General features: G+C 41.2%; 1 protein-coding gene across 5 annotated transcripts in view; it reads left to right on the top strand.

Moving 5' to 3' along the window:
- JARID2 (jumonji and AT-rich interaction domain containing 2) overlaps positions 1-24,806 on the top strand; it is a 216,471-nt gene that overhangs the window by 95,395 nt on the left and 96,270 nt on the right. The window lies entirely within an intron of this gene.

Raw genomic sequence — 24,806 nt, 5'->3', positions numbered from 1 at the left:
ACTTGGTAGGTTATTCATATTTATATGTAGCTCGTGTTGTTGATGTGGTGAGTCAGATTTCACTGCGTTTTCAATGAGTGTTACTGCCGACAAGGCAAAAACCTAGAGGAATGGCTGGATGACTACAGGCAGCATGATAGAGTTACTGTATTGCATAAGCAATTGCAAACTCCTTAATGTGATTAAAGAAGACCTCAGACTTCCGAGTTCAGTAATAATATCAAATACTGATCTGATGGGAAGGGGCATCTAGCTTTAAGAGCAATCCATTAATAAGCTTGGAGGTGTACACAAAACAGTGCTGGCTTTTTTCCCTCCAACACCTCTGCATCATTGATCTTCTGTCAAACACAATTTCTCTTGGAAAGTTTCTTATTCTATTGTGGGGGTTTTGTTTAATCAAAGGAAAAAAGTCTAAAGGCATGGAGCACAGTAATTGTGTGTTAGGAGGCTTTGATGATGTGCCAGGTTACAGGATGACTGAGGTTTTTATGGTGTCTAGTTTCTCCAAAGGCAGCTTAGATAAGAACTGAGTTGGCTGGGAATGCTGTGTCAATGCAGGTACCAGATGTGGAGTATGCCATTGGCTTCCTCTGGCAGCAGCACAGCTCGCACCTTCAGAGCTTTTCTCTTTTAGAAGTAGATGATCAGTTATTTGGGGGTTGAGTTTTTTTAACTGAGCCAGAATGATAGTCCATGTTGCTCTTTCTGTTTGCTAAATGATTATTAAAATGTCCTGTCTCAGCACTGCTCTATGTCAATACCACTGTCCAAAAGCTTTTTTTTTAGCCATTGATATTTGAAAGAATGTTTCGTTATGCAGAGAAGAAAGATTTGCAAAAGGGAGGGGGGTTGATATTGTGCTGTGACATCAAGAAAATCAATTTAAACATGTAATTTGCTCATTTCATTAAAAAAAATGTAGTCATGTATTTTCAAATCCATGTGTCTCTATGGACTGAGAAAAAAGCAGGTCATCCTAAGAAACTACTGAGCTATTTTGAATTCAGGGAAATCGAATATTTTAAGAGTGAGTCTTAGATCCATGATTTCATACTTTTGGGAATAAAAAAATGTTTCCTTGTATGTGTCCGTCATTCCAACATTCAGGCCACTACCATTGTTTTTTGGTCCTGTGTCCTTCTGATAGCTGAAGGGACCACAAACAACTAGGTAGCAGGATTTGATCTTGGTGCCACCATCTGTCATGCAGAGAGAATTTATTTGTTCTGGTTTTATAACTGTCATCCCTTAAATTTATTTATTCATAGATTTGCAACCTGCAATTTGTTTTAGTAGAAAGTACTTATTTGTAGCAATAGAGGAAGGTAAAAGATGCACCAGTGCCTTGCAAGAAGGTGAAGGTGTCTTTAGGAAGCTTGTAGGGATTTGCAGTGGTTGAAGTTTCATAGACAGACACACTACAAAAGTTGCTTTGCCAATGTTTGTGAAGCTACAACTAAACTTGTATGAAAATGATTGTCAGTGGTGTTTCATCTGGTACAATACTATCATTAATGATTTGGTAGCTGGAATAATGGTGCCTCTTTGACTGATAGTGTGAAAAGCAAATTAATTTTAAATGTGAGAGATGAACCTATTAACTGGAGTCTTTTCAGTACTAAAGTTTCTGCAAGCTCTGAGATGTGCTGATCATGGCACAGAGACAATTAACTTCGATGCCTCTCTGAATAATAAAAATAAAATTTAAAATAAATAAAAAATTCAAATTAGTTTTGGTGATTATATGTGTTATAATACCTTGGCTGTCTCTGCCTCACTATTAAAGATACTTGTTATCCTGACAATAATCCTGCCATTTTCAGTTTGTGTCTGAAACCGTGTTACTTAAGTGGTTGCAATTAAAGAGAAAGGCAAGTGGGTATATTATGGTTGTCGTATCAGTGGTTATATTGCATGGGTGTTTATGTTGATCTGGGTATTTGCAGAATATAGAATGACACCCTACAGTATGCCTTTGTTTCCTACGTGTTCCTCTCCATTAATATAAAATCTGAAGGAGGTGCTTCTGCAGGTTGTCAAGAAACCCTCTGCAGCCCTAAATGGGATACTGGAACTCTGATTATGGAAACAAGGTCGTGTGCTGGAAAAACCCAGAGGGATCCCTTTAGTGACTTTGATTACTGCTGCCTGTCATTTGCATTAGGATTTGCAGAATAGGGATTGGTGTTTGGAATAGTGATACCAATTTTCAGAGATCCTCGTCTAAAAGGAAAACTAATTCTCTTAGGAAATTGTTTTCTTCTTGTGTAGCTTAGAATGTGAGATAAGGCTATTAAAAAGGCAATGAAAGATGTAATTATTGCTTGCATTCTGTTGATGAGAGTATATCCAGTACCCTCAAAAGAGTATATCATAAAGCAAACTTTTATGACCTAAGATTTTAAATTCTGCTTTTCAAAACTTGTGATAAAGAAGAAATTTGTTATATGGAAGTACATTTCTTAAATGAAAAAAGTGACTAAGTTGGCTTATTTGTTTGAGGTGGTTGGGTAATCTACAGAGATGACAAAGCAGACGTTAGAATTATTCAAGCAGATAGTGTATTTTCACCAGCTATACTTTGTCCTAGAAAGGTGTCATGGCAGTTTCCAAACATGTCAACCTGGTTGAGCTCATGGCAGGCTTTCTGGTTGAGAAATCAAATGTGCATGAGGGAATGCTTTGGTTCAAGGCAGAAGTTGGAAGTCTTGTTCATTAAGTAAATAAAGAGATGAGTAAAAATATGTAATTTTGCTGTCCTAAGAGATTTTACCTTACGTTTAGGCTTGTTGAAGTAATTATGTATATTGTTTAAACAGAGAAGGAACGGTGTCAGCACTTTGATGGAGGTGGTGGTTGGACCATACATGACTGTGGTGCCCCTTCCCCCCTTCACAGAATTGTTTCAGTTGGAAAAGACCTCCAAGATCATTGAGTCCAACCTATGACCAAGCACCACCTTGTCAGTTAGACCGTGGCACTAAGTGACATGTCCACTTGTTCCTTGAACACCTTCAGGGATGGTGACTCCACTACCTTGTGCTGATCTGCTTCTGCCCTCAGCCATTCCCACACAAAAGCTAATGTGACTTTTGTTGGAGAGTTGCTTTAATCTGTTTTCCACAGATTAAATAACTCTGCACTGAGAGGCAGGAGCCTCTGAGAGCTCCTGGTGGGACCATGGTGCCAGACCTAGTGGGAGCAGCCTCCTCTGATGCCTGGATCTGCCCATCCCTTGGCTTCCACACTGGCTGTTCAGGCAAGCTGGGGCAGGCAACAGTGCTATCTGGAAATAGCTGGTTTTGTCATTGATGCACAGATTTTAAGTATTTTCTGCTCACTGCATGAGGTTTTCTGTTGATGCTCCCCAGTGAGCTATATTGAAATGAAGGTGCCCAGTGATAGGGTGGCATGGAGCTGGCTTCATCTGACTTAAACTTTCCCCTGGCCATGTAGATGGTACTCCAGACATGGCATGAAAATAGCAACAGATGTGCTAGAAATGCCTAAAGACTCCTAAGCCGGGTGCTTCAGCTCAGTGCCCATGCATTATCTGCCAAAAGGCAGGGGGTGGCAGCAGCTGCCAGTGGGGCACCCATGTCTTCTCTGGACTTAGACCATGTCTCTTCTCTTCCCACTCATGCAGATGAAAACAGAGCAGCCCTTGGGGAAGTGCTGTTGTTTCAGCTGTGCCTCTCTGTGCCAAGAGCAATGTGCGTCTCCTTCCTTCCTGATGCAGACACATAGGCTGGACCACTACTCAGGCTTTATTTTGAACCAGAAAGCAGCCCTCTTCATTCACTGTGGTGGTTCAGATATACTGATAACTTCATCTCTCTTATTTCTGAAGGCTGCAATTAAATACTGCAAAAAGATTTTATGCTAACATTTGTCTAGGGAGCTTTTCACTCCATCAGTGATGTTAGATTGCGTTTGTTGACAGTGGGTAATGTCTGTCAGTCTCCTAAGCTTTAGTAGAAGATTGTAAGTGTGCCAAGGACCCTTGTCTGTAAGTGGATTTTAAAAATGCATTTACAGAAACAGAAATAGCTCTTTCAACTTTGTAATATTTTCCCTTTACGTTCAGAGTAAACAGCCTTTTTGGCTAACTGTGATTAAATATAGATGTTTTCAACTAAAAGGTTCAGAAAATAAGCATTTGAGCAGATTTGTCATGGCACTCAACATCACTTTCACTTCGGTGCTTGCTGTCAAGTGAATTTAAAGATTAACAAATAAATAACAGGATGTTGGGGTTGGGCTCCATTTAAAATTTCCAAATCTCTTTTCCTTTCTTTGTTTGCTAGAATAGAATTAATTTTTGAGCCTGCCAGGGACTTACTTGTTCATCGACTGACACAGGTTCTTTTTTGCATTTTCCATCATCACCATTTATAATAAAATTTGTAGGTCAAATTACACCTCACTGATGTTACCCAGTTTGATTATGTCCAAACGGTGATTCTGTCTTAATATAATGTCAGTGTTTGGCAAGACTGCCAGAAAATTTTCTCTCACAGGACACCCATATTCCTTTTTCTCTCAAGTATAAGAGAGATGGATATTTTTTTAACCTGTGAAACAGAGGAATTATATAATTAATTTTCTTAAAACTTACTTCATGACTATCTAAAAAGAGTTTCTGTTGCTCCTGAGTGCATTTGTAGTCAAACTAATTCTAAAAATAATCTTACCTCCTGCTTCCCTGCATATTGCTAATTGTAGGTAATGGAAAATGAAAACGGCAATGAAGAGTCTGCAGAGGCTCTGCACAATCTGTAGCAGGCTGAGTTATTGTAAGTCTAAAATAAGTAAGATGAGGAAAGGTGGGAAAGACTTTGGCAGCAACCTTTCACCTCATGTCTTGTGCGCTGGCTCTGCCATTTGTCTGCCTATGCAGTGCAGCCAGTTCAATGTACTAATGTGACAGGAAACTAGCCGAGAAAGAAAATAATTTTTAAAAAAGGAGATAATTTTCTTCTAGTTTAATGTAATACACAGGTTCATGAAGAGGTCAAATGAGCACCTTGTGCTCTTTTGGTGGAAATGGGGGACCGGAGTACCTTGACTGAAAGCTGGAAGAGGCGGAGACCGGACTCATCCCTTTTGATAGTAGCAAGCTGCTTGGTTTGGCATAGTCATCTTGTCTAACCACAGTCTTAGGATTGGCACAGTCATCTCGTCTAACCACAGCCTCAGATGCTAGAAGGGACAACAGTTGCCAGGAATAGGAGCAGAAAAAGATGCAGCTTAAAAGTTCACTGAAAAGTACTTCACAACTGTAGGTTTTAGACTTACGTTTCTCTTAAAAACAAACAAACCAAAAATCAACCCATTGCCAGCTGGTCAAGGGAGGTGATTGTCCCGCTCCACTCTGCGCTGCTGCACCCTCACCTCGAGCCCTGGGTGCAGTTTTGGGCTCCGCAATGTAAGAAATATATAAATCTATTAGAGTCCAGAGGAGGGCTACGAAGATGATGAAGGGTCTGGAGAGGAAGCCATAGGAGGAGTGGCTGAGGTCACTTGACTTCTTCAACCTGGAGAAGAGGAGACTGAGGGGAGACCTCACTGCAGTCTTAAAACATCCTCAAGAGGGGAAGCGGAGGGGCATGGTATGTACAGCCGAAAGAATGGTGGTGGTTTTACCTCAGAGGATTGCCAGTTCTGTCAAAAATTGTACGTTTTGGCAATTCTAGTTTGCTTACTGTAGAAATGAGAGTAAGACATACCCCTAAATCAGTCATTGAAATAGCATACTCTATTTTATTAGGAAAATAGGAATGTAATGGGAAATAAAATGAGTATCACAAGTAAATGAAGAGAGAAGTTTCAGTCATACACACAGACTATGTAATAGTTTACTGTAGTCAGTCCTAGGGAACTGTATTTTCTGAAACTGTCTCTGCTTGTCTTTGAATAAGGCTTTTGCTAATTTTTTTTACAGCTTTGAGCTCTTAGTGCAAGACTACATTTGTATAGTACTTTCAGAATATTAGAATATGTTTTCGGTCTTCAAGGGGCTGTCTTGTGCCTTAGAACCTCCACAGCAGTTTTTCCTTGGCATGGGGACATTTTAGAAACAAATTGCTATGTGAAAGAGTTTGAAAACTATTTAGTCCAGCAGGGCATTTCTAAGGCCATTAGGCTGTGTTTAATTGGGGCAGGTGTCATGTGTGCTGTAAGCCTTATTGTGTCAACCCTGGCAGTAAAGTGGTTTTAAAAGAAAAAGCAGAGATTCTGAAACTGCTGATGGGCACAGTGGCAACTTCAGCAAGTTGCCTGACACAGCTGCCAAGTACTGTGCTCTTCACCTCAAATACCCTACGTTATCTGTGATTTTAGGCTTTGACTTGTTAAGAATATGGATTGCCAAATGACATGGATTAGGGGATCCTCATAGTGACATGGAGTAAACTGAAAATTTCAGGAGATTGGTATCACATTATTTTAGGTGTCAATGACCCCATTTGAATGTAGAATTTCTGATGTGAAAAGCAAGGAAGTCAGTCACCTTTTTGAGTCACCTGAAAACTCTTCAGGAATTAGTCACATTCATTTCATGGCCTGTAATGGTCTGGGAGATTGGTCTGTGCTCTGGGCTCATGCCTCCACATTTCAGTTTGGTTTCATTGGGATATTTTTGATTTAAAATCTCCAAGGAACCATTCTGAAATAACTTCATTCTTTAAGTTACTGATGATGATGATAGATTCATCGCATAGTAGATACTTTCCAGAGCTTGTGGGTGTATGTTTTGTAAAAAATAAATATAGCTTAACACGTATACTGTTAAGTCATAGCAGATTGCTCTGCATAGTAATAAATGTGCATGCATTTTTAAATCTTTTCTGTTTATGTGTCTGACCAGCACAGATTTATTACATGCAGTCAATGTGATACTGTATTCAGAATTAGTTGAATACATGTTTTCAATAACCTGCCTTTGATGCCCTTTATTTCCCAATTTAAATGAATTTAATGCTTTTAAGGGGCAAGGTCCAGTCTGAGGTGTAGATATAGAAGCCTTGTGCTTAGGGTGACAAGGGATGACGTTGACAAGTTTAACTCACAGATATTGTTTCTGGTACATCTGAAGGAGTTTCCCTTTCAGAGAGCTAAAAATTGCTGAATTTCCACCCTTATCCATCCTATTTTCTCCCCTTATGAGACTGTTAGTGAGCGTTGAAATTGCAGTCAGGACCGTGTGATGTTTCAGATGTGTCCACAAAGAGGCTAACTCATTCCAGATAAGCCTTGAACAGACAACATTCATTTTTTACTTTGCTCAGAATTTCCTGTGCTTTGTTCTGCATCTGTTTGTGAAAGACTGCGTTATCTTTGAAAGCCTTCATCTTGTTTTCTTTATTCAAGCTATATGCTAAAATGGAAAAAAGGGAAGAGCTGGAAGGAGCCCAGCTGGAGCAACCTGCCAAAGATCCCACAGAGGGATAGAGCTGGCAAACTCCTGAAACCTCATCAGCTGACCTCTGGTACAGTTTGGGAAGCCAGGAGATAAGCCACTTTTCCTGCAAAAGGTTTGGCAGCCTCAGCCAGCCCTTCCGAGTAATGCCCAAAGACCATGACCACACCATCATTTAATTTTATTTTTCTCCTCCTCTCATCCCTCACTTAGCTTCAGTAGTGGTTGACCTTAAAAAATATTTTAGTTCTGCCTCTTCCTAGTCTGTGTGTGTGTGTGTGTGTGTGTGTGTATGTGTGTGAACAGACATGTTAGAGGTAAACCACACCTTGACATGCTCCGTTTCAACTAGGTTGTCTCAAAAGCAGGTTCTTTGTAAAATACCTCCCTCAGACAGTGGTTGCCATCTCTGGTGCTGTGAAAGGTGGAAGTATTTTATGGCCAACTGTTTTTAAAGATGCTCTGCAGAGCATCTCAATGTTTTCATGTTATGCCTGCTGTGTATGTGGAGAGTGAAAAAAGCTTAAAAGTGGTGAAAATGGCACAGAGGGAGTACAGGTTTTTCCCCTTCTTCACAACGTAGGAATTTTCTTTGTATTCTGGGTGGAAATGCTGTCACAATATTAGCAAGGGGGTGCTACAGCAGTGATAGAAGCATGCGGTCTCATGTAAAACATTGAGAAAAGGCATCTGGATTGTACTGGCGCAATACAGATGTGGGTGTGTTGGATGGAGAGGGTGGAAGAAGAATTTCATCCCCTTCTGTTTTTTCCTGACCCCTGCTCCCTTGCTGCAATGTTGAGATCTTGTTTCAGAGCCTCAGGCTCCTTCTCACTCTCTGGCTCCACATGCCAGAAGGAAGTGATAAGGTTGCACAGAGCCACAAACCATGTATGATGCACAGAGGCATCATACAGGAGTGGGCTGGGGATGGTGAGAGACATCTTCCTGTTACAGTCTGCATGCAGGGCTTGATTTGCCTTTGCTTCTCTTGGTTCCTGTGGTGCATCTGTCTAGAAACATGCTGTTTCTGTGCGAAGGAGAAGAGTCTCAACTATTCTCTTTAATGTGACAATATACTCGACTGGGCAGTAAGCAAATAACTTTGTTTTGCCAAGATAATCTGGTGCTTTCTAGAGTAGTTGTTCTGCCTCTTTTCATCTCAGGAGGTCAGCAGCAATTACCTCTAGATAGAAGTCATGAATAAGGGATAGAAGTTACCAGAATGTGGCTTGAATTCCAAATCTTCTTGAAACATAGTTTTTGCTACTTCTCCCCCTCCCCAAAATCAATTGAAGATGGCCTTTTGTGCAACAATGAGGTCTGTGGTTAGGGAGTAGTTGTCAGGTTTTATTTAGATGGAAACCTGTCCCAGAAGCTTTACCTCATCTCATTGTCCTGCAGGGATGAGCTTCAAATGCCAGTTTACATTTGCCTGGAAATGACCTTCTCTAATTGAAATGAACAAGGCTGTCTTATCTAAGTAGATAAACACAGCCCATTTGCAATTGTAGATATAAATGCACTCTTTCATAGATTACCTTTTCACAGTATGGCTCCATCCTTGAATATTCAAAGTCTCATTAACAACAGACCAGAACTGAAGAGTAAATGTTCTTTGTGAAAAAGAGGTTTTAGAGCTGCAAGCTGACGTTGATCTCTCCTAGGCTGCAGGAAGACTGGTACAAAGTCCCCTTTATGCCAGTGTGGAAGGCGCTCCAATAAAACTGGCATGCAAAGTCATGAAGGTTGATTAACGTTCACAGCATAACACAGGGTTATATACAAGTACTCTGCTCATAAAATAGAATAAATGGGCCGTTAGTTAAGGCATTACTTAGCACAGAAAACCACCTTTCTTTCTGTTGTGGATCCAGACTTCTGCCATTAATAGCCTGGAAAGCAGAATTTTTAGAAATAGTTGACTGATTGGAAAAATGAGTTTAAAAGGCTTTCTGCGAACTTGAATATTGGGGTTTATGGGGAGGGTAGTTTTGCAGTCTTTCAATTTCCCTGGCATAGTTGGATATCGAGATGCTGCTGAATTACCATCTGGCTGGATCAAAATTGTAACTGCTAGGTAATTTAAAGACTCTCAAATAATTTTGGACTCAGTGGGAATAGTCTAATGAAAACTAAATTTGCAGGGAAACTTAGAAAGGGACAGACTCTTGAGAGAAAGAGAGTCTGCTCTTCAGTCTGTGCTTTCCTACTTCCAGGAGAGATTCTGCCGGTACATACAAAAGACTCAGAAATTTTACCAAGGCTTTAGGAAAATAGCTTTCAGCTTTTGTTTCATGACTGCTGTCCCTCCTGGCCTTTGTTGACCAGAGAGTAGACTGAAGGAGATTATGTTTTTCATGCCGTTTGTTTCCCTTTAGTCAGGTTGAAGCCAATGGAAAAAAAAAGTACTAGTTTGGTGTCCTCTTGTCACCAGAAGACTTCAGTTCCCTCAAGTGCTAAGCACGACAGGAAGGACCTCACTAAACTGTTTGATGTGTTTGTTTGCTTTAAAATTGAATGCTGTTCTGCAGCTGGAAGGAAGAAGTTCTCAGCCCCAAGGTTTGGGAGCAGGTAGCAGTGGCAATTTAGCAGGATTTGGGGAATTCTTACAGTATGAAGAGGCGGGAGGTGCCTTCTATAGGGGGCAGATTTTGTCCTGACATGGCCTTTCAAGAGCAGAAGAGTATTTACACAGGTCCTGCTCTAACCCAGGCGGGGACATGCCAAATGAAAATACGACTTCAGAGGAATTAATTTGCTAACATGTAAGAAAATTCTGCTTATTTAAAAAACATGCCCCATTCCCCCTGCCCCCCCGACCCTGAAGCTTACAACTCAACTGACTATAGGTACTGTTTTGAGGAAAAAATGAGGTATGGCCCTTCTGATTGAGACCTCAAAACAGAGCTTGTGGCTTGGTCAATGACCAGTGAGTTCACACATCTGAGAACTTAAAAGAAATAGGCTGTCTTAGTATTTAGTCAGAAACTACGGTGAAAAACAAAGGGAAAGCTGACAGAACATCTCAGATTGCAAGAGCTTCCCACGATGCTTGTTTTCCCCTCAAAATTCACTCAAGTACGATCTATGTTTAAGACTACCCTAGCCACAGTTTTACTTTAGTTACTAACCAATGATTTGCAGCAGATGTTGCTGAACACATTTTATGCCATCTCTAGAAACAGAGCATCACAAGTCTGCATGGGTTCCTGAAACACTGATGGGTGGCTTCCTTAGGAATTGCAGAGAAAGTGTTCCCGGTCCAAATCTAGCAGCATCTGCTGCCGATTCCTGTCATGAGGGATATTCCTATGTGTACTGCTTGCTCTCTGTGAAATGTAGGTCAGGATTTTTAGCTTATGATTGCTCATAGGGCAAATAATTCTCGGATAATTCCAGTACTAACAGTACTGAGCAATTAGGAGTATTCCCGCTCTTTCTGTTTGCCTGAGCTCTTCATCCTTTGTTGTCGTCCTTTTTCCTCCCTTTTAATAGGAAGGAGGAAAATGTGTTTTCCTGTTTCTCAGTGTACTTTTCCTCTCCAGCTACTTGTGGTTTTTTATTCTTTGTCCTCTTATTTTATGTATTCCCTTTGAAGCGGGAGAGTCTTTTCCTGTGCCATGCCATGCCGTGAGGACAACTCCAGGCTGCTTGCTGCAGGCTCAGTGTTACAACCATAGAGATCATAGATTTCTTTTTTTCCTTTCCCTCCGCCCCAACTCCTGGGCCATCCAGCCTAATGTGAGAACAGATTGGCCTTAGTATTTGGAGAAAAGATCTATAATAAGCACTGGGGACATGCTGGTAAAAAGCATCAGCATGGTATACCAGCTCTGTTGGAGTACTGACTGTACATTAATTCTCTAACTTATAATTAGCTATATTAAATTCCAATTTTCTGAAAGGAACCATTATCAAATAACACTCTGTTTGAAATCTCAAAGAAACATAAGGAATGAAAGCTTAGTCCTCTTATGCTTTCATCTTTCAGAAGCAATCCCTATCTCAACATCTTGACCTACATTTTCTTTTTACCCTCTCCAAGAAACATTGTGTGGATTTAATGTCTCAGAAGGGAGGTAAGGTTTTTTTTTAGTGCATGTGTATGTGTTGACATATAAAGTTTGGGGAAATCAATGAGGCCTTCATGTCCTCAATGACTTTTTTTTGTTTTAAATACTTTAAAGTGTTTTTCATAATATCTTTGAGGCCAATTTTAGATTCAGAAAGAAATTAAATGTAAAAAGTCCAACCTGTTCTTTTACAAGTGGCCCACTTTTGTCAGTCTAGGTTCTGCCAAAGCCTTTCCTCATTTTACATGGCGGTAGGAAAAAAAAATTGGACTTTGATTCCTGCTCACCACTTGCACCTAGTCATATGCTTTTTTTTTAAATGATTAAATGGGATGGTTTGTTGTTGTGGTTTTTTGTTTTTGTGTTTTGGGGGTTTTTTTTGGGGGGTTGGTTGTGTTATGTTTAAAATTCTGTTTTTTTTCACATTCATTCTGGCCTTTACTATGTAGCTGTTTGGTGTTACCAATAAATAGTTGTACATGGGAACTGAACTTTAATGTGGGTGAGCTGAACATGCAAAGTTTGTCAGTGCTGCTTTCCCATTAGATTAGTCCATCCTCTCCTGTTGGGAGATATGCTTGATGCCATCCTCTCTGCTTCATCCCTCCCACTGGAAAATATAGCCTTGCCCTGTGTGGGAACAGGTAGAATTGTTCTACCATTTGTTGAGTGTGGGGTTTTTTGGTGTTTTTTGGGGGACTGGTGTGTATGTCTCTGTCAGCACTCTAAACACATAAAGTGCTAAATGCGTGCTAAACGTTAATACTACTTAATAGTCTTTGTAGCTTGAGAAACAGTGTAGGGAGGGAATGTTCCAACTCCAGGAAGACTTGTTGTCTGAACTGTTTCAGTTTAATATGTCTCTTCAGCTTTTTATAGGGTACTGTGAATGTACAGAGGGATTCCAGTTGTCCTTTCCCCTCTGCCTCTGGTATTGTCACATCATATTGAAATAGAGTTATATTTTTGATAGTCAAAACATTGCATACTTTTGGCCCTAAATCGGGGGGGGGTGGTTGACTGTAGTAATACAGTGGTGAACTTCAGCATACACACAGCCTCTTGGGTATATTTTGAAAGCTCACTTACCTCTTTATCATATTTCTGTGCTGTTCCATTGCATATACCTCCCACCCTCTTGCTCCCATTTCTTTGATGCTGTACTTAAAACAAGAAATATGCTAATGGGTGTTTGCCTTCAATTATATGAATGCCTGAACGGAAAATTCTGTGTAACGACTTCTTGTTTTAGGGGGGGTAAAACCCAGTATTCTTTAAAAATTGCAGGATAATACTTTATCTCATTTGCTTCTTCAGAAAGATAAAATCATTAAATGCACATCAGTGTATAGTCTTGATTGTGTGTGTGTGGATGGTTGTTCCGAGGTTTCTATTAAGTCAGGAAGCAGCTAATGTTGTTTCACTTCCTCTTCTGATGACCTGAAACGTGAGCAAAAAAAGCTGTTTAATAGCAGCAGAATGTTTCATGGTGGTGGAATTTCTTTAACTCCTCCGGGGAGTGGTGTGTCAGGAAGTCTCCTTAACATTTCAGAAGCCCTCTCTCCAGCATCAGGTTTTCAAGTGGCTGGCCCCCTACCCCAGCTCTCATCTCTTCCCCTTGTGGTTCGCCTGTAGAGCTCACAAAAGGGAGGTGAAAGTAAGGTTAAGCTGCTGGTCTCAAGAGCTAGAAATAGAGATGGAAATTGCTTGGCTTATGAGGAGCGTTTCCTTTTAAAGGCTGCTGCAGCACTGACATTTCATATGTCGATGCTTCAGAGGATTGCATTAATGCTGGCAAGAATCCGTTGTCCCTTCAGTTGAAATGGGACAACTGAATCTTGCCAGATGCCGCATACAGTCTGGCAGGTGGCTGAAGTTTACGTTATCCAGTGCTTTTGAGGTTGTGTCACTCTTGCTTTGGCCTGTGCACCATTCCTGCAGCGAGATCCTCAGAGGTCAGCTGATGGATGAGCATAGGATCCTCCTGCTTTACCCCCTCACCTGCTCTCCAGTTGCTGCAGCGGTGGAGCTGGTCTGGGAGGGCAGAGATTTCTCCTAAGCGTCTTCCAGCTACCAATTTATTTTCCCCTTGCACATGCACAGTAGGAAGATGGCTGAGAGAGATCCACCAACCTCTGTCACTGCTGTCAGTGTGACATAGGAGATGGGCTAGAATCCTTACCTTAGGCAAAGGCTTAGTGCTCAAATAGAGGTGAAATGTCATAGCTCCCGTGCACACCTTTGTGAACAGGTTGTTCATTCACGTCGGGCTTTCATATTGCACTTGTGATTTCAGTTCGCAGCACGTGGCCTAAATGCTTTACTGTCACGAGACTCCTCTCCTCTGACTGTAACTCTGCAAACGGATTAGAGGGAGCTGAGTCGCAACAACAGAGCAGTTCTTCATCCTGAGCGTGGAGTGTACTCCTCTGACCTTTAATTTAAGTGAGGATATGATACTACTCACTTGTCTGACCCTACAAAAAAAAAAACCAAACCAAACCAACGAAACAAACTCAAAGCATCCAAAAAAAGGTCTGTTCCCTGAGAAGGGGAGAATACAGTTCTGCAACAGATTTCACAGAGAGACAGGTGGATTTTTTTTTATTTGTATTGGCTTTTTTAAGCAATCTGTTTCTGAAAATATGTTTGAAATGCGTTTGCTTACTGTATGGTAAAAAAATCTTTTTATGGCCACATTGCTGTTTCATGCATTCAAACCATGTCAAGTATTTTAAAGAATATGTCTTTATAATCAATTTAGCAAGCTAGATGAAAAACCCGTGGCAAGGAGGAAGGCATCCCAAAAGATCAAAGGCTGAGTTTTGGGAGCTTTCCAGGTGGTCGAATTTTTTGTGTTGTTTTATGATGCCTTGTAGATGCTTTCTCTGAAAGAGAGGAAATAAATGGTATGCTGGGTAGATGGTGTCAGGGAGAAGGGCTGTCCTCAAGGAAAAGCAGCTCTGGTTTTGCCCTGAAGAGAGTTGCCTTTCCCAACTAGCAGTGAGGCACTGAGCTTCATAGGTGAAATTTAGGGTTACGGACAAAAGCCAGTGAAACCAATGGCTTAAAAAGAGGTGTTTGAGAATTGCTCGGACAGCTCTCTTCCCTCCCTCTTCTTGGGATGTCACAGGGCCTTAATGCTGACCTGGTTGTCAAGCCTGCATTGAGGCTCTCAACAGATATGTGAGTGCTCAGGCTGGCAGGGAATTTGAGATCTGGCTTCAGGCAGTGCTGGTGCATCCCTGGTGTTGCAGGAGGCAGCCTGCCTCCCTGCCTGCAGTCCATCCAGACTGTCTTGACCTCCCGGTCAGGGGAGGCCTGTTTGGCATGTTGCTGAAGAGGCTAGGGTGTTAAGTTAGAAGTGACTGGGACCTATTTTTTTTTTAAATCAATGGATATTTAATTGCTCTAAACTCAGAGATCATAATTCAAGTGCTTAGTAGAAGGAGGTGACATGCCAGAGAAAAAAAAGAATCCTTGTCAGCAAAAGAGGTTGACAGCTTGACTCCTGGAGCTGACTGATGAATGATCTCAGAGTTAGGGAGGGCATGTTCACTAAAAAGTTATTGAAAAAGTGGAGCAAAAGTAATTAAAGTGATTTAATTCAAATATCTGTCATATGCAACTTGAGTTCATGTAGAACACCTAGCATTTAGCTCAGTTAATTTTTCCCAGGACAGGACAAGGACTTTTCCCCTCCTTTTCTTTGATAGAAAGCTCAGAACAGTGAAGAGAGGGCTGAATCCATACCCATATCTGCTGGCTGCATGGGACAGTCACTGTTGCTGTGTCGCAGCAAACAGGATCTTCATTGCTTGTGTCACATGGCGGGGGGTGGGTGGAATTTTGTGCTATCTGTCTGGAGGGCTGCCCATGCTCCTGGCAAAAGTCATGAAAGGCAAATCCTCAATGACATGCATTGAAATATCAAATGGGACTATGCAATTAGAAGAATGTCATTCAGCATTTGCCTTTCATAGCTTTTGTCACAGAGGGGCAGAATTAGAGACAATTAAGCAGAGGATAACCTCCCCAAAAGGGCTTTCTGGCACTTCTCTTGTGTTTTCCCCATCTTTTTTCCTAGAGCACATTGGTGTGCTTAGAACGCTCCTTCTCTTTGAGTCCACTGCTTTGCTTACTTTTGAGGTATATGTAGAAGGCAAGTCCTGCATTTATATCTCTGATAATTTTGTTTAATTTGGTTTATTTGAGAAAGAAATAACTCAGGCTTCCTGATGCTGGCTGTCCAGGACACCGGTTCCAGAAATGGGCCTTTCTTCACCTCTGTCTGACAAGATCATAAACCCAGCCTGTTTGTGTGATCCCTCACCACAGATTGCTTGGAACTGTGCTCCATTAGAGGAAAAGCACGTAGCAAGTGTTTGTCAAGATGCTGTTTTGCTATCGTATCTGGTTTCATGCAGATAGGCAGTTTTCAAATCATACAGTCTGTAAGGGTTCCCTAGAAATCATAACAAATATGGCCAAGCCTTGTTAAGCCTCTGGGTTTTAGCTGCACGTTTCTCTCTTTTCAGGCTCACAAGTATTCATTGTAAGCCGTGAGACATTGCAGGCCTTTTTATTTCCCTTGTTGTTTTATTTGCACATTCATGTGTTGTATTTTCTTCCAATTAGCAGGCTCTTCCTTGCTTGACTGTTTGCCTTCACCTTCTTTTTTCCTCCTTAGTTTATACTCCGTGGAGACGCAATTGCTAATTTTTACTTTCTAGTGTAGAATAGCTGTTGTCTAGAGAAATGCTCTTGGCATAGCTTTCCTTCTCACGTTACTTAAAATACCAGAATGTCTTTTTTTAATTTTCTTTTTTCGTTTTTACTGATCTGCCTAGTCCCTCGGTGCTGAGGTATGGGTATTTTTCAAGTGTGGATTTACTGTTCCTTTGTCCATCTGTACCTAGTGGAAGCTTAACTCTGAAACAGGGTGAGTGAGGTATGTCATGGATATGACGTATGTGATGCTGAGGTGGGGGAAATAACTGACTGAAAAATGGGACTGCTACTGTTGTATTACAGTTAGGATGCCTCTGTAAAAGTGCATCAGGAGATGGAGGAATTGCCCTCACTTGGTGACATATAGGTGACAAAGAGTCGGTAACTTTTCACATATCAAAGAGATAAAACAAAAAAAAAGGTAGAACAAAAAGAAAAAGAGCAGAGCATTTTAAAATTAAATTATTTGTTTCATAGGCATATTGCAGGTTTTCTTTACTCTCTTCTCCCGTGGGATGTTACCCCACTGGTTTTCCATTCAGCTGTAAAATTCCCCAGGAAAGGCAGGATAAACAAGGCATGATGGTTTTGGCATAGAAGAACAATTTATTTGTATGTCACCGATAATTTTGTTAATACCCGAGAACTTAAACTTTTCTCTCTTACAGTAGTTATGCTGATATTTCATTTACTGATAGACTTGAAGTAAATGGAGACAAATTACACGTTTGTGGACCTGCTTGTGTCTGTAATTTCAAATAAAATGCATGTTTAACTCTTGTTTCCAGATTGCGTATGTTACTACCAAATCAGAGAAGAAGGTGTCCTGTAGGACAGATGTTCCTGGCATAGCTGCAAATCAAAGGGCACTTTTCTCCTCAGGAAGAAATAAAGCCACCCTGTCCAATGCCAAAATGAACACAAGGCACACACACCACTGAGGGATTTTAATAGTAACAACCCTGTGTCTCATGTCATACTTACTGTCTGTACCTCTACCCGCTCCTCACTGTGGAGACTGATCTTGCTACCTTTATTTTACAGGTGAGTGAGCTGAGGAGCTTGGAGGGGGCACCTGCTTGGCAGTGACTGCATCTGGGCAGAGTCCAGGTCCCTGCATCCTAACTAGGTTCTCTTCCTGGTGATGGTGTTCCCATGCTTGTGCTAAAGGCTTCATGCCCTCTTCCCCCACATCTCTCTGATCAGCAAAGGTCTATAGCTTGCATTTGGAGTCCTCTTGTTCCTTTGAAGCTTTCTGACTGCCGTCAAAGGAGGCTGGGGGACAGAGGTGGATGCAAGTTATTGTATTCCCTGGTGTTAAAAGGGAATGCTTACGGTACCATAAAATTGGCTGTGTTTGTCAAAACTTAATGATCTTTACACAGCCTGGTACCTACTTACTGGAAAAGCTACTGCTCTCCCCTTATCATACAGCTCCAGGGGCAATTGGTAGGAGCTTGATAGCACAATGGTACAGTACAACAGATAATGAGCAGCTGATTGGATGGTATACCTCAGCTCTCTTTCCTTCTCTCTGTGCTGCTTCATTCAGGACAGCCCTAGTTTTTAGGTTTTGGGGCACTCATTCTTCAGGTTTCCTCCCCCTACCCCCCAAAATCAAGAAAAACAGTTGGAAAAATTCAAGAGTTTGTATTTATGATTTTAAGCTGCTACTTCGTTCTCTGCATTTATAGAGAGGGGATTTAAGAGATATCTGTTTGTTTCCTTAGCTTTTTTTGAGTCAGTATTACTGCTGCTCTCTCCTGTGAATGAACACATACCTTGCTGCTCATCCTGTTGGGTACTCCTGTTCCCTGCCTCATCGAGGCCACACCATTGTGAAGCCTAGCCAATGACCTCCATTCTGCCTGATGAAGAATAAGGTGCCATGTGATTCCCTGGGCCAGTCAGGGGTTTGGAGTTTTCATTGTGTCCTTAGAAGCAGAGGAATGTCTTTAAGCAGAGGGGTGTGTCTCTTTGAATACTTTTTTAAAAAAAAAAAAAGAACCTAAAATAATAGAAGTATGAACAGGCTTCAGGTGAGGTTTTCCTGTGTGTATATATGCTACAGGCATTGGTAGACATTTCTGGGGGGCTTTTTTGGTTTCTTTTGTTTGAAATTTCTTTGAGATGCATATTTCATAAGTCAAACCAAGGCTTAAAGTATGTCATATGGCCTGGGGTAAAATTACATTAGGTTCATTTTTGAGTGTTATAGTCTTGTTTCTATGAGTTTAATACCCCACCTTAGCCCCATCTCAACTCCCCCAGATGAAAACAGAACAGCCTTGAAAGTGTTGTGTTGAAACACCAGAGCAATCTAATTTTAATTGACACTGCTTTTGGGTAATGGACTAATGCAGGAAACCAAGTCACAAAGTGTCTTTGGTTGCTTAATAGTGGTTTTGGATGGAGATGTAATGGAAGTAAGGAGCTTCTTTCAACCTATATAATTTAATCAGTTCTCTTTGGTGATCTTGTCTTTTGACAGGCTGACAAACACATCTTATGCTGTAATGTCATTCGTGCTTGGCTTTCATAATAATGATGTATATCTACATATAAAAGCACTCTTCTAGTCATTTATGAAGATTGTACAAGCTATTCACTAACAGTTTTTGGCATAATGGTACTGCTTTATGCATATGCTCCGTTATGTACCACAATCAACCTAATGTCCAGTGGCTTGTCATCTGAAAAGCCCACGTACCGTTAATTACCATCATGGTGGCAACACGGAGCATCATGTTGTATAAATGATGATGGTTTCATGCTGTGATTTTTTTATTTAGAAACAGAAAACTGTGTGGTTTTGCATTACCAAATGAGATGAAAATAGCCTTTATGACAACTATAGTTAAAAAAGTGGACAGGGAGTTTATATCTCTTATCCCAGAGAAAATGGTTGTGGTTTTGTTTTTAAATTACGTTACTATCATGAAACCCCAGTTCTTTAATCTCTAAGACAACCAGGGCATGAAAATAGGCCTTATTTTTGAAGCATGTTGTCTGTTTAATATGTAATGTGATACCTTGTCATGCTGTGACAATGTGACAGATGGCATTTGCACTATAAAACTAAATTATCTTTTGTGCATAGCTGTACAACAGCTAAATACAGTAACTCTGTACAGTATGCTGATTAATGTAGACTACAGATGTTTTAGAGGTACCAATGTGTTTAAACTTCGCATCAAATGATTAATGGTTTTATTAAACATGCCTACCAAGATCCTGGTAGTGTTTCAGCATGTAGTCTAGCATGTAAAGGGCATTTTTGGTAGAAGAAAAATTTAGGATTACAGACAACGCAAAGTAGATTTGTATTGCATTGCAGTTGTTTGTCTATTACTTATGAAAAATGGATGAGGACTGTTCATTAATGATACTATGCAAGTAAACTTGTATATAAAGCTATATAGCTCATGATAAACTGTAAAGTCCTGTAGTTAAGAATCATAGAATTGTTCAGGTTGGAAATGACCTCTAAGATAATCAAGTCGAACTGTTAACCCAGCACTGCCAAGTCTACCGATAAACCATGTCCCAAAATGCTACTTCTACACATCTTTTAGAGACCTATAGGGTTGGTGACTCAACCACTTCCCTGGGCAGCCTGTTCTAGTACTTGATCACCCTTTCCATGAAAAAATTTTCCTAATATCCAATCTAAACCTCCCCTGGTGCAACTTGAGTCCATTTCCTCTTGTCATATTGCTTGTTGCTTTGGAGAAGAGACTGACTCCCGCGTCGCTACAACCTCCTTTCAGGTAGTTGTAGAGAGTGATACGGTCCCCACTGAGCTTCCTTTTCTCCAGGCTAAAAAACCCCAATTCCCTCAACTAGTCCTTGTCAGACTTGTGCTCCAGACCCTTCCTTAGCTTTGTTTCCCTTCTCTGGACACACTCCAGCCCCTTGATGTCTTTGTTGTAGTGAGGTACCTAAAACTGAACACAGGATTCGAGGTGCAGCCTCACCAGTGCTGAGTACAGGGGGAATGTCACTTCCCTGGTCCTGCTGGCCACAGTATTGCTGATGCAGGCCTGGATGCCATTGGCCATCTTGGCCACCTGGTCACACGGCTGACTCCTGTTCAGCCAGGTGTTGACCGGCACCCCCAGGTCCTTTTCCACTGGGCAGTTTTCCAGCCTGCCCAGGTACCTCTGTAGAGCCTTCCTATGCTCAGGTAGATCAATGCTCCTGCCCAACTTGGTGTCACCTGTGAACTTACTGTGGGTGCCCTCGATCGCCATGTCCAGGCTGTCAGTAAAGATACTGAACAGGACTGGCCCCAACACTGAGTCCTGGGGAACACCACTGGTGACGGACTACTAACTGGATTTAACTCCATTTACCACCTCTCTCTGGGCCCAGCCATCCAGCCATTTTTTAACCCTGCTGACATTGTACCTATCCAAGCTATGAGCAGCAAGTTTCTCCAGCAGAAAGCTGTGAGAAAAGTTTCTCCAGCAGAAAGCTGTGAGAAATGGTGTCCAAGACTTTACTAAAGTCTAAGTAGACAATATCTACAAGGCTGAAGGCCAAGAGGTGTAGGTGAGCCACCAGCTTATTACTGGTGTTGATTTTCATACAGAATGTTACCTGTGTAAAACTAAGGGCCAGAGTAAATATTTAAAGAGCTGAGAGTAGCAGATTTTTCTCACTATATTTTAGGCATAAAACTCATGTTGGTGGTCTTCCACAGTGTGGTTATGTCCAGGAGTTCAGGTGGTACAAACCTTTCAGACCATGGTGTGGGATGGCTAACCTCTGACTTTCTAACACTGCAGTAAAATCCTTTGCTTTCTAACATTTGTATCAGCTCTCCAAAGTGGGATGATGCAAAAAGAAGAAAATCGTTAATATTTTTGAACAAAGCTTTCCTGTACAACTCCCAAAACTGCATAGCTGAAGTTGGGACAGGCATGTTACTCCCTCTGTAATTGAACAAAGCTTTAGCTCCATGCCTATGTAGCTACAGTCTGTGCTGTTTATGACATGCTCTCATAAGGAACATTGTCATCCTAGCATGATGAGAATGCTGCCTTGAGTAAATCCCTTTTTTTAACTTCTTGTAACTTGTGTTTGTTTTGCTGATTGCCCTGGAAACTGGGCTTTTCAACCAGTCCAGAGCGGTTCAGCTTGCAGGAATTGGGCAGGAATGAAGTGAGAGGGCTGCCAGGGGAGAGACAAACCCAGTATCTCTTGGCAGTCGGAAGAGAGTGTCCCTGTGTAGTCAAGAGGCTCTCAGGAGCAGAGTTATATATTTCACCTGTTGTTGAGATGTGCAGTATTGCTCTCCTGCACTGTGGACCTGCTGACATTATCTGTTCATACTGTATAGAAGGCCGTGAATGTGGTCATGTTGAAATTGTCCTTGTTTAGGTCAGTTAATGCTTTTGATATCTTTGGCTTGTGTTTGTGTGGTGTTGACTGCTGATTTTCTAACATAATGGCTTTGCGGGTTGCCTCTGACTGTGAGAACTGACTGGAAATACAATTGAATGTATTTTCTCCCTAGGCTGCCTCAGGACTGGGAAACAGTGAGCTAAAATAGGTGTTGCTTTATTGTAAGAACATGGAAATGTTTGTGCTCAGATGCCTTGTTGGCATTGGAGTAAGTGATGTAGAAACAGTGTTTTGGAAAGATTGTGAAAGTCCCTTCACCCAACCACTTAGTTAACTAACCACATGATGCTGAGATTTGTTCAGATGCTCCCCTTTGGTTTCCTGATTATTCAGTAAGTTTAATAATGAAGAACATACCAGTGATTGTAATCGCATCTATTTTTAAAAACAGCTAACCCCAAACTCTCCCTTGCATTTTTTTGTCTTCTCATATGTTGCTGCTTTCTTATTCTCTCTTCCTCCTCAGTTTTCCTTCTGTGCATTCCCAGATACTGCGATTTTGCATCACATCTTTAGCTGCTCCCAAGACCTGTCCTGTGTGTGCCTGTCAGTCATCTATCCAGATGTCCAAAAATAAGTTAGGTCTTGAGAACAGAAGATGAATTGAGAACAGAATTGTAGATTGTTGCTAAAAGTGGGTGTGTATCACCAAAACCAGTAAGGCTAGCAAATGTACCAGCATAAATTAAGCCCTGCCTGCACTGAAATAGTTAAGTCTTAACTTACCAGGCTGTTATGAGAAGTGATCCACTTGAGTCAGCACAAGCCCCCTGTAGCAAGCTCATTTAACCAGATTTAACTGTTTTTACACACACTCTTATTGGTGAGAGGGACATTCCCAATGCTGGAGTAGGCTCAGCAAGATCTCTGCTCCGTTAACAACTGCAGCCAAGAAGCAAAGGGGATAGTGAGGTGCAGTGGGAACAAGAGGGAGCATGCTCTGCGAAGGCTGTAAAGCCATAATATCCCTATTCTGTGTGGATCCTCCTAGAGGGTACAGTTCAGCTCTCATAGCAGAGCCCTTCCTGCGTGTGAAAAAACAAACAAACTTGTAGCCACAGACAGATTTGAAAACATTCCCTGTGGAAGGCAAATAAATAGGAGGTGATAGAAGTCTCTTTAATAATGACTAGGGTGCAGAAATGGCTTTTATGCTTTCTCTTGCTTGTAACAGAGGGGATGTAGTAGTGACATTTGCTGCTTTTTCTCAATGCCGATAAGTGGATTTTGTGTGTGTGTGCCTTTTTAAACAGCATGTATCTAAAACTGCAGGTTGGTATTGCAGTGTTCATGGAAGTTTAAAAAAGAATTCAGCAAAACTGTGAAAGTTGACATTTATGTGATTGATATACATTTTAGTGAGGATGTTAAGGTCTCCGTGGTTCAGTTTTAAGCTACGCTTTGTAATTATTACGAATTAGTAATTGGCCTTTCTCTTAAAGTGTCTAGTCTCTATCAGTTAGAGCAAAAACAGTGTATATAAGGGATCACAGATGTCATTTGATATGCAAGTTCCTGTATTGTCACTTAATTAAATAATTCATTATTCCTGACTTAATTAAAGCAGTGTTTATTCAGTGACTTTGAGCCATTCAGTGTTTCAGTTCCATTTAAACTTTGGCAGCAAATATACACTGCTTCTCTGTATATATAAATTATGATTCCATGTAAGTAATTTTAATACATGAAATCCTACACTGACTTATAATGCAAGTTGCTATACTTCCAAATTTAATTTTAATGAGGTTTAGTTTTTTAAAAAAATCTAATTTGACTTTCAAAACAAATACTTTTTATTAGAGGAATAAAGTCTTATTTTTATCAACCCTGATTTATTCTGCCTAGTTATCCAGGTCTTGTGGTTGGTCATGAGTCCAGCTGCCAGGGGAGAAGGCAGTGAGAGCTAGGGCTGAGTGAGCCTAGTGGGCAAGGGGCAGGCAGCCTCTGCCAGCTCTCTGGCAGCTGAGAGTGTCATGGGCTTCGACATGAGCCAGGGCTTGCTGGCGTCATGATTTAGAGGTTGAAGGGCACAGCCATGGAAAAACAGTAGAGGAACTGTTTGTCCCTTTGATTTGATTTGGCTCTTGAGGGCTTGCTGATTCCTTGACTTTTGCTGGATGCTCCAAAGTAGCCAGGATTAAAGAGTGGTTCAGCTTTCAGGACTATGCAAAAGAGCGTTTTCTTGCTCAGTTGTTTTTCTCTTTGCAGCTTGGTTGACCTTAGAGAGTCAAACCCACATGGGCGTGCACCAGACTCTGTTCCTGCAGTGCACCAGCAGACCTGTATGTCCTGTCAACTGCACTGGTGCCAACCAATGGTGATGGGAGTGCCTGAGTATCACTTGGCAAAACTGTGGGGTTCCCATCCCATCCTGGGGCCTTCAGACCTTTTATATCTCCCAGCTGAGGCACAGCAGAAGAGAGCACGGTTTTATTGCAGTTAGAGAGAGCAGGAATGGCATTTGAAGGAAAAGATATCTGGGGGCAAACTGAACGCATTCGATATAAAAATGATTGAGTGGCAATAAACTTTATAACAGCCTGCTTCAGCATGTGCTTTCTCTCCGGTGCTTGAAAGGAGGCTTTGGACTGTGGCTGTCTGGGTCTTTCATCACTTCAGAGTAGATTTTGCAATTATGCTAGCCCTGAAAACCTGTAGAACATGATACCCTTTCCCAGTATTTATCAGTATCTCTCATTTGTAGTTTTATGCCTCTCTTTTAGGGCTCTTGTTTTAGTCCGTTCCAGCGGATGATAGCAAACATGAGTTATCAGCAATATTACTGTGTTTTGGAACGGTGCTGGTTATGATGAATAATATTAGGCAAACTGATATTTTTTTCCTTAAAGGACACAAATCATGCTTGTCTCCCAAGTGAGCTGATGGTTTGGCAGGGTGAAAGGATGAATAAAAATTGCTTTCCAAGTGCATGCAAGTTGACAGCCCGAAAGGTGATTTTCTTGACTCATATACTTCAGGTTGCTGGGTTTTACATATGGCAAGTCTCCAGAACAAATATTGCTTTTGGAAAACCTAATCAAATTCTGCCATAAGAGTTAAGTTACTGAGTGTCAGGCCTCAAATGATATGCTTGATTTAGCCTTCTCTGGAGTTCAAAAATTGTAAATTTTATCAGCAGTGGTTTCATGGAAAAATGCAAATCAAAA

The sequence above is a fragment of the Lepidothrix coronata genome, unplaced genomic scaffold (assembly GCF_001604755.1).
Source record: "Lepidothrix coronata isolate B3197 unplaced genomic scaffold, Lepidothrix_coronata-1.0 Scaffold23, whole genome shotgun sequence".
NCBI lineage: Eukaryota > Metazoa > Chordata > Aves > Passeriformes > Pipridae > Lepidothrix > Lepidothrix coronata.
This window is presented reverse-complemented; position numbering and strand designations above follow the sequence as displayed.